General features: G+C 34.0%; 1 long non-coding RNA gene across 2 annotated transcripts; it reads right to left on the reverse strand.

Annotated features, from left to right (window-relative positions):
• Positions 1–5,808: 5,808 nt before the first annotated feature.
• LOC120214021 lies at positions 5,809–10,151 on the reverse strand. 2 transcript variants are annotated; one of them, XR_005524824.1, is made up of 7 exons: positions 9,851–10,151; positions 8,842–8,910; positions 7,489–7,854; positions 7,053–7,111; positions 6,796–6,951; positions 6,624–6,718; positions 5,809–5,891 (listed from the first exon to the last, which is right to left on the reverse strand). It is a non-coding gene; the product is annotated as an uncharacterized LOC120214021 (long non-coding RNA). The 2 variants fall into 2 exon arrangements; XR_005524823.1 differs by having other exon boundaries at positions 7,053–7,854.
• Between the last annotated feature and the right edge of the window lie 415 nt (positions 10,152–10,566).

Genomic DNA, 10,566 nt, shown 5'->3' on the forward strand with positions numbered 1-10,566 from the left:
GATATTAAAAAATAAATAAATAATTTATATAATTTATAAATAGGATATTTATTTATTTAAAAATATCAGAAAATGGACATCCAGATATTTTAAGACTGCCCTTTCTTATTATTGAAAAATAAATAAATATTAAAACATGATTAAAATAAGTTAAAAGTAATTAAAAAAGATTTTAATAAATAAAATAAATATTATTTATTATATAAATATATATATTTATAACTAAATAATAATAATAATAGTAATAATAATTAAAAGTAAATATATAAAATTAACATATAACTAAACAATGAACAAAATTAAAATTATTATATATTTAAAATAAATAAAGTTTATAAAAATTGAAAATAGTGACTAAATTATAACTTAATAGAATTAAATACAAAAAATCATAATTATTTAAAAATTCAGTGGCTAAATATGTTATTCTACCTTTTTTTAATTTAGTGACTAGATTAAAATTATATTAAATTCGAATGTCAAATTAAAAGAAATTAAAACATGTTATTCATGGTTTAAAATATTAATTAATAAAGTTACGAGGACTAAATTGGTTATTTACTTAAAATATCTATTATTATGCAAAGGACTAAAATAAATAAAATTAAAATTATAAAACCAGATTAAAAGGATCATAAATTGATTTAGTGACTAAATTAGAAAATTACAAATCTAATGGACTACGGACGGGATTTAACCACGTATGTAAATTACGCATATACTCCTTCCCAAAACGACGTCGTTCGGGAAGGGATATATATTTCCCTTCATAGCTGGCCCGAAGGGCCAGCAGCCTCATTCTTTTCTTCTTCCTCTCTCAAATCTGAGAGAGAAAATTTTTCTCTCTTTTTTTTCTTAAAGCCTCCGGCCGGCCGCCTTGCTCCGGCGCCGACGCTCCCCGCCGACCACCACTCACGGTGGCCGAAAAATACAAAATACTCTTAAATCAAAGCCCTGATTTTTCTAAGCCTAAATCCAATGTTGTTCTCGCATAAAGTCTTACCAATTTTCGTAGATCTAAACGAAACCGAAGTTTTATATTCGGTTCTACAATGGTTCAGGCGACTCTTCGAAGTCCTCCGATGATGGTAAGTATTCCAACTTCTTTTCTTTCGGTCTGTATTTTTCTGGGATCGTTGGTGTAGTTCTTTGCTCTCTGTTTTTGTTTTGTTTTTTTTGTTGCTCTCTATTGATTGCCGTGGTTGCCTTCTCTCTCTTGTAGGGAACGGTTGCTTTTATAGCCACCTCGGTGCTCCTCTTCGGACTGGTTAAAGAATGTAAGCCTCGGTGAGTCACCAAAGCTAGGCTGGTGACTCACCGAAAGGATGGTCGTGGGATGCCATCTGGTGTTCTGGAATTCTCGTTTGGTGTCGTGGCAACTACGAAGCAGCGTGGAGGTTTCTGACGAGGCGGTTGGAAGCTGAATCGTCAACGTGGAGGCTGGATGATGGAAATGGCAGAGGTGGCGACTGAACATGGCCCTAGGGTTATGATACCCTAGGGTTTTCTTTGCTGGAGTCATTTGGGCCGTTGGATCAAAACTAGATCCAACGGCAGCAAGTTGAGGCGGCCGGATGATGATATGGAAACCCTAATCTAGTTTTAGGGTTTAGCTAGGCCATCTGGATCTGGGTTACTGTTGGGCCTGATGTATCCGGGTTGGGCTTGGAACTATAATTGGGCCTCGATTTTGGCCTGTTTATAATAATAATAATTTTAATAATAATAAATAATAAATAAAATAATAATAACAATAAATAAAAAAATGGGTAAAAAAATTAGTATCTTCACAAATGATAATAATAAAAATCAATAATCAAAATATCATGTCCATATAACACGTCTATGTTACTAATGATAACAACACCTGCTGGAGGTATTTTTTATTTTAATTTCTGTTTTATTATTGAATGCTAAATATTTTTTTATTTCTTTTTTTATATTGTTAAAAATTGGTAAGAGTTTCAAGAATTACTTTATTTCTTATTACTGTGTCAAACGTGCTAGCTATTACATTTAAAAGAAAAAATATTGGCTATGACTAAGAAATGAAACTGTTACTAACAGAAAAGACTAACAAACTAGCTAACTAGTAACTTAATTTTAAAATTTCCCCTCAAGTTGGAGGTTTAAACACATCTCTAACCCTCAACTTGCACATTAAACATTCATGCTATATTCGCTAATTGCTCTGTGGTAGAAACATGGCTTGTCTTGATTAACCCTTCTTGAATTTCCCCCCCAAACATACTGATAATCGATCTCTATGTGTTTGGTTCTCTCATGGAAAATGGGATTTACAATTATTTGCAATGTTGCTTTAGTGTCACAGTACAATGCTACTGTCCCCTTCTCTTTGACTCCTAATTCTGTCAACAAACCAGTCTACTAAACTATCTATGTTGCAGCTATAGCCATGCTTCGATACTCAACTTTAGTGGATGATCTGACAATTGTGTTATGTTTTTTTGGATTTGCAATTGATTAAGGATTTCCCCAACTTGACGCAAAACTAGAAACAGACCTCCTAGCCGTTAGACAAGTTGCCTAGTTTGAATCGCAATATGCAACAAGTTCACAAACACTTGTAGCATCCATCAATATATCTTGACCTGGATCCTTCTTTATATACCCTACAACTCTCAAAGCAGCTTTCAGATACGACTGTTTTAGGCTTTGCATGAATTGAATCAGATGATGTACTACGAAAGTTATGTCAGGTCTTGTGTACGTGTGTTAAATAAATTAACTTCTCAATCAGTCTTTGAAAAACAGTTTTGCCTGTAAGTAACTCATCACCATCATTTTGTTGTTATATTCTAGCATCCTCGATATCACTTTGTTGCTATTGCAGATTAGTATCATCTGCTATTGTCAACTTTATGTTTTGTTCTAGGAAGAAGTCGAATAGTAACCATCTTTGCAACTGGGGAGAAGGTGTTCACATAATCTGCGCCTTCTCATTAAGCAGCCCTTGGTCACCAGGCGAGCCTTAAAATATTCCACTTCACCAGCTGATTTATACTTGATCTTATAGACCCATTTACACCCAATGGGCACCCAATGTGGGTATTTAATGGCTTCATTATAAGTGGTAGGCTCAACCAGGGTGGACGTAGAAGAAAGAAAAGACGGTGTTGAAAATGGTAAATGAGCATATGAAATAAATGAATAAATAGGATATAGAAGAGAGGGAGAGGATTGATGATTATGAACAAAATCACTTAACCATGTTAATGGACAAGTGACCTAAGAAGACCTCCTAACAACACAAAAGCTTTTATAGGGATCGAAAAAATATTATAGAAAGATGTGAAAGACCCCTGAAACATAGTGGAAGGTTCTGACGACCCATGCGACAAGATAGGAACATGAGAAAGATCACTTGTCGAGGATTACAAGTCGGGACTAGTGGAAGGAGTCGGTACCAAAACAAGGAAATCAAAATCTGAATAACCAGGTGAAAAAGGGAAAATCAAAGATTTTTTTTAACAGAAAAATGAAAAGGAAAAGTTTATTCATGGAAAATAACATCTCTATTACCAAAAAATATTTAGTGACCAGACTAAACAAGATATAACCTTTTTTGGTTGGAGAATAACCCATAAAGACATAGAGGATGGATTTGGTAGAAAATTTGTCTTGATAATTTGGTCGTGTGACATAAAAAAGACACCCAAATACCCTTAAATGTGAAAAATCAGAAAGTTTGTTGAGGTGTATGAATACAAGAACTCTAACATATTATCCCTAAAGATGAGAAAAGAACAGAACAATCTCAATTGAAGAATTATGTCCCATTGCCACTTCAAATGAATTTGACACAAGTTGAAAAATGAGTTTAAATGTGAGAAAAATGTTTTAAGAAACAAAATGGCATCACTTTTGACCCTTAACATGTAAACTCAAGTCATGTGTGTACAATCATCTACAATGGTGAAAAAAAATTGTCAACTCTATGAGTAGAAGTTCCATAGGACCCCCAAAGATATAATTGGATAAGTTTGAAAGACAACCCAGATTTTGTGTGACTAAAGAAAAAAAGAAGCCTAGATTGCTTCGCTAAAGGACACACATGACAACTATGAATTACATTATTAGCAATTTTATTAGAATAAGAAAATACAATTTGTTCATAGTATAGATAGCAGCATGATCCAAACGAGCCAGTCACAGCATTATTTTATTATTATCAGCAAAAGACGACTCATAATTACCAGCAGAAAATGATAAATTAGGATTGCAAGAGACAAGATGTAAACTAGACAAGCCAGAAGCTCCTTTAAATGACTCGAAAAAGTACAGTCCCTTAGACTATCTACCAATCCCCTTCGTCTATTCAGTGGAGTGATCTTGCAAGAGGTAAAAATCAAGATAAAAAACTACTAAAAGACCCAACTCTTTGGTCAATTTAGAAATAGATAAAAGGTTATGGTGGAAATTAGAAACATGTAACAGATTAGAGATCGAATATTAAAGGGTAAATTGATGGGTTCCAATGTGCGTGATTGAATCAGTTTCACCATTTGGGAGATGGACATAACGTGGTGAATGACGTGGAATCGGAGAAAACAGACCCCTAAAATCAGATAGAATATGGTTTGGAGCACTTGTATCCAAAATTCAGAGAAGTGAATTATTATGAACAAGTAATCGACTATAACCTTTACCTGCAAGATTCATCGAGGAATCAGATGTTGAGGAAGTATTTAACAGATTGAGAATTTGATTATATTGTTTTGGAGTAAAAACTTGAGTTGAGGAAACTAGAGCTAGACACGATGATAAAGCTTGAGATCCCGTAGAGACAAGATTATAATGAGAACTCCAGTCAGTCTGAATTGCAACGACCGCCTATGTTCCTTTCTTTTTGGTAAATTTAAAGTTCAAGGGAAAATTATTAAGACAATAACTATCGCGACGATGACCCCTAATCTTGCAATAGTCACAAACACCGTTAAAACGCCTCTTGTCAGAATTCTCAGAAGAATTCGAGAACATAACTATGCTTCAAAAATGGGAACCTTAGAAAGATGAACACCTTGTGCTTCTTGAATAATCATAGAATAGGCATTGTTGACTAATGGAAAAAAGTTGCATAATCAAAATTTAGCTCCGAATCACATAATGTGATTTGTTACGACCCATTAGGATTTGAAAAAGCTTCTTTCACTAGCAAAACAGAGTTTTAGCGACGCTTAAAAACGCCGCTAAAAGCACTTGCGATGATAGAAAAAACGCCGCAAGAAGCATCGGTCATACCAACGCCACTAAAGTTAATGGCGTTTGAAAACAAAAAACGCCACAATAGGTCAAGATCTATAGCGGTATTTTTGGAACAAATGCCGCAAAAAGTCAATATCTATAGCGGCATTTTCAGAACAAACGTCGCAAAAGGTAGATATATATAGCAACGTTTTCGATCAAACACCGCAAAAGGTCAATATCTATAGCGACGTTTTTGTTACAAACGCCGTAAAAAATCAAGATCTATAGCGGCATTTTTTGATACAAACACCGCAAAAGATCAGATCTATAGCGGCATTTTTGGATACAAACACCACTAATTACCTTTCTTTAGCTAAGATTAATTGATTTTGCATATTTCATTTTCGCTCTGCATCACCTAAATTTAATATCATGTAGCTTTATCTAATTAACAACAACCATTCTAATTAACAACAAAATAAATTAAAATTTATAAACATTAAAATTAAATGTAATGTAATTTGACATTGTTCTCTAAAATGATATATCTTTTCATGATCAAAATCAGCTAAAAAGAGAGCAGCATAACTCTTCACATGCCAAAACAACAACTTAAAATTGAAAGGAAAACATAACAGCAGTAGTGCAGTACAACAATTTTGAGGGCAATGGCAACTCTTGACCTGTGCGTATATAGAACATACAAAGAGCATTATTTTCTGCTTGTCACAGGAAAATTAATGAACCAACAAGCTAATAATAAGGTAAAATGAAAAATTTAACAAATAAAAATGCAATAGGAAATAAGAATATGAATACGTCAACATAACAAAAAGATGAATACTGAATAATCTCTTCTTTGAATTCAACAGTAATCCAAAATAACTTTTCAGGATCTTTAAGTACGAATTAGGAATCTTGCCCCATAATTCTCCTTTTTCTAACTCTATGCACCCTGGCAGACAATAATTTTTCAATCTAGCCATTAAATTATCTGTCATATAGGTTGTATCATAGATCTCAAACCTTTAATTTTTTCATTAAATTACAGTGGAACAGAACATGTAGAATGTGTACAATTCCTGTGTCCAAATGAGGTCAACGCTTTTATTTAATTTGGACAGAATATGTTTATAGAAGAAGATAAGTCCATCAATATGCAGAAAATGCTTGAAATGCACGTGTATGTTACAAATTAGATATATCAATTAGGATATTTTACAGATTAGATTTTCTTTATGAGAAAATTTGGTAAATGATAAACAATAAGCCATAAATTTCGTTACTAAATAAGTTATCAATCATGTTACTCACATATATGTGTAAAAAGGCAATCTTGGCATAAGAAACTTTAAGAAAAGCAACCATAGAGCCAATGCAACAGTTAAAGAACAAAATCTCAAAGGATGTCTTACCGGAGAGTTCTTAATCTCTTGGAGAAACTCTGAAAGTGCTGAATCAGCTTGCTGCCGTATTTCACGATTAGAATCACTTAACATATTAAATAAACCTGAAAGTTACCAAGAGCTAATTAAATCACTTCTTGTAGAGAGTCGCATACTAGTTATAAGGAATAAACCATATTACCATCAAGAAAATCAGGGAGGAAACCCAACATGTCAATATCTGGAACACTATCCAATACAGTTATCCATCCAACCACAAGCTTACGGACATGGGGATTTAGGACATTCATGAGCTCTCTCAACAATGGTATAAATTCTTCAATACTGAAGATGGTTCCTGGAAAATTAAAACAAGACCTCTAAACATAAACAAACTGTTTACAACTTCATCATATTCATCACGAGCTGTTTGCAACTGCTGCAAAGTGAAAGTTTCACCTTTTCCACCTTTAGACCTTTTTTCCTTTTGTTGTGCCACCAAGTATTCATAGACATGTCTGAAGATAGTGAACCAGATTCAGAAAAAGACTTGCATATAACCCAACCAAAATAAACATGCAGTGAAAAAGTGATGCATTCTAAAACCTCCAGCAATTCCCTAAAGGAAAGACTATCCAATACAATAATTTCAAAAATGCTAAATAACTTGAGGATCATTTGCATGAACTACGGAAATACGGAGGATAATTTGACAAATTCGTCAAGCATAAGCAACGGTTACACATGCCTTACAAGAAGTTGAAGGCAATTAAAGTAGGCACTAATAAATCGACAATAAGCAATATACCAGAGGAAGAAAATCATCAACACGCATGGAGAAGCACATTAAAATTTATGAGTTTTTACAAAATTAGATTCACCGTTATACATTTACCGAGAAAAAGAAAAAGGGGAACTTGAAAGAAAGAAAAGTTGCCTCCATAACCATATGTGACATATGGCTCCACCTTCTGCAGCATCTCCGTCACACCCTCAGTTTCCTTCATAAATACACCACTGAAAACTTTCCTCAATCTCAACCTGTACAAGATGTTCCTAGTTTTTGGATGCATATCATTTTTGCTACAACAAAGGGGGGAAATCAGACTGAAAATTTAGGAAGCAAAAATATTGAACAAGAACAAGATTCAAAACGTCACCAACCCTTGTATACGGATGATGAAAGTAACTTTGACCTCAGTTTTGGTATCACCGACTTTAGCCTCTTTGCCCTCTGTTTCATTCTGATCAGATCCAACTCCTAAAACCCAAAAATAGATTTAGATTATCTTAATTAGCTATCTTACTAAGTTGAAGAGTCAGAAATGTGTCGGATACAGATAATTCAAGCAAAATGAAGTCTGAGCAACATTAGAAAGTAAAATTACAAGGCGCAAGGGGCTGAACTGATACAGAGCAAAGCTAAGCTCAAATGAGCCTTTTATATTTCAACCTCGAGCTCAGCCTAAAAATGCAGTCAAGCTACAAACGACTTGATTAGGATTAACATTACTCAAGTAGGGAATTTGAAACATGAATCGAGCTCGAGTTTGAAAACAAATAAAATGAACTGAATCATATGTATACATGCATATCGCATAAAATAATAAAAATCCAAAATCCATGTTAGGTTCAGGAGTTGCTCGATTACCCAAAAACTGAACTTGAAACTTGACTCCAGCTAGAGTTAAAACACACAACTTTGAAAACATGTAAATAAACTAAAAATCTTTGTTAGGCTCATGATGAGTTGCTCAATTCTTGTATTAAAGATATTCAAACTCGACTCAATTCAATCTCTATCTACTTCTATTTAACTCGAACTGCACCTCAATTCGGAGGAGTGGTGTTTGAGTACTCAACAAGTACTTTCACTCATATGCAGTTACAGACTTACAGAACAATACTATAATGGATACCATTACAGTGAAAGTTTCACCTTTTCCACCTTTAGACCTTTTTTTCCTTTTGTTGTGCCACCAAGTATTCATAGACATTTCTGAAGATCGTGAACCAGATTCAGAAAAAGACTTGCATATAACCCAACCAAAATAAGCATGCAGTGAAAAAGTGAAGCACATTTTTTCATCACACTGTCCCTTCATATCCAGTACCAACAAACAAGATAAAGGCCGCTAAGCATGATAGTTTTAACAAAATTTTAATGAAGGTAAATGAATTACATTGGCGCGTAAGAAATGAGGTTGAAAATCTCTTAATTAAACAATAGAGATTCAAGCAAACAAACCTCAACAGTCCTAAGTTCATTGAGAAGTGACTCGGATGGATTTGTAATTGTCAGCAATATATGTGAGCGCTGAAACAAATAGAACGTTATTCATGTTCTCTATCTTGCAAATCCTAATCAGAGAAGACAACATAATTTGTAAAGAATTGATAATTACGAAAGAAGACATAAAAATAGACCAAAACTAAGCAAACACGAGAAAAAATATGAATGCAATGATTCATCATTTTATTCTTTCTTCTCCTAGCTAACACCTGTGAAAACATTGAATGGAAAAAAATGTTTAAACAGTCAATCCACTCATTTCTACCCAAATGACACATAAAAACCTTGAGAATTCAATCATCATTGATCGAAAGAGAGAATGTCAAATCACCAAACAAGCAAACGCTCGAAAGATCACATTTCTTTAGCATTTCTAAAAACACAAACAAAGATCAGAAATCACAAAACTTAGGAGTCAAGTATGCACTTGAATAAAAAAGAAACCAGCATTTCTCCAAATTCGAACCCAACACAATAAAATTAAGCTAAAAAAATTAAACCCACACCTATAAGCAACTCAAAAACGAGACCCATTAAATCAAAATCATACAAATATAAAGGATTTAAAAACAATGTTGAGATTTAACAAAGAACTAAACAAAGAGTCGCATACTTCACCAGATAAGAAGAGTAAAGCTTCTTTAGCACAAAGGTTGATTCAAAAGATTTCAAAGCCAATTTTAGAGGAAGATTTGGGGATCCTATGGAAAAAGAAAAGAGTCCCTTTATCCTTCTATTTATGGCTTGTTGCTGTGTTGTGTATTGTGAAGTGGATTTTCTTTTTATTGAATCTATAGATCCTTGTGACGATAACACAATCACCTGGCTGAAACTGACACTCAAGCAATCAATAACCGCAATCAATTTCCAAAATAAAAGGAGAGAGAGGCAAAAACCCTAATTCGAAAGAGAATTAAAAAATTCGTATAACTAATTAGATAGAAAAAATGGTTTTAGAAATTACAGATGAAGAGCCTCGAGGAACTTGTCGTGTTCGGTTCAGTCCAGCTCTCTCTGGACTTATATCTCATTTTGATTTTGGTCGAAATGGAAGGGGTAAGTTACGGTTATTAGAGGAAACGAAGAGAGAGAGAGAATTGGGAGCAAGTTACTCAGTGAGTTAGGCAAGGCCACCAACTCAAGTCATGGGAGGCATGGGAGGCAGAGCGCGGAGAGAGGTGCAGTGGCAGTGGTGGTGAGGCAGGAAATTTGAATTCAGTGGTAGTGAAGTAGAGAGGGAAGGGAGAAGATGAAACATTTTTATTTTTCAGAAAGGAGGGAGCGGTAATGAAAAAAAATAGGTAAACTGGAAAACATGAAAAAATAGCAGTACGATACTATAGCGGCGTTTGTATAAAAACGCCACTAGAGTATGAGTTTATAACAGAGTTTATATAAAAATACCACTAAAGTATGAGTCTATAGCGGTGTTTATATAAAAACGTCATTATATATGAACCATATTATTGCATTTTTATATAAACGCCACTACAGTACGAGTATATAGCGACGTTTTTACAAACGCCGCTAAAGTTTGAGTCTATAGCGGCGTTTGTATAAAAACGCCACTAAAGTACGAGTCTATAGCGACGTTTGTATAAAAATGCTACTATAGATGAACCCTAGTACGGTGTTTTTATATAAACATCGCTAAAGTACTAATCTGTCACGGCGTTTGTT

This window comes from Hibiscus syriacus, unplaced genomic scaffold (assembly GCF_006381635.1).
Source record: "Hibiscus syriacus cultivar Baekdansim isolate YM2019G1 unplaced genomic scaffold, ASM638163v2 tig00110050_pilon, whole genome shotgun sequence".
Classification (NCBI taxonomy): domain Eukaryota; kingdom Viridiplantae; phylum Streptophyta; class Magnoliopsida; order Malvales; family Malvaceae; genus Hibiscus; species Hibiscus syriacus.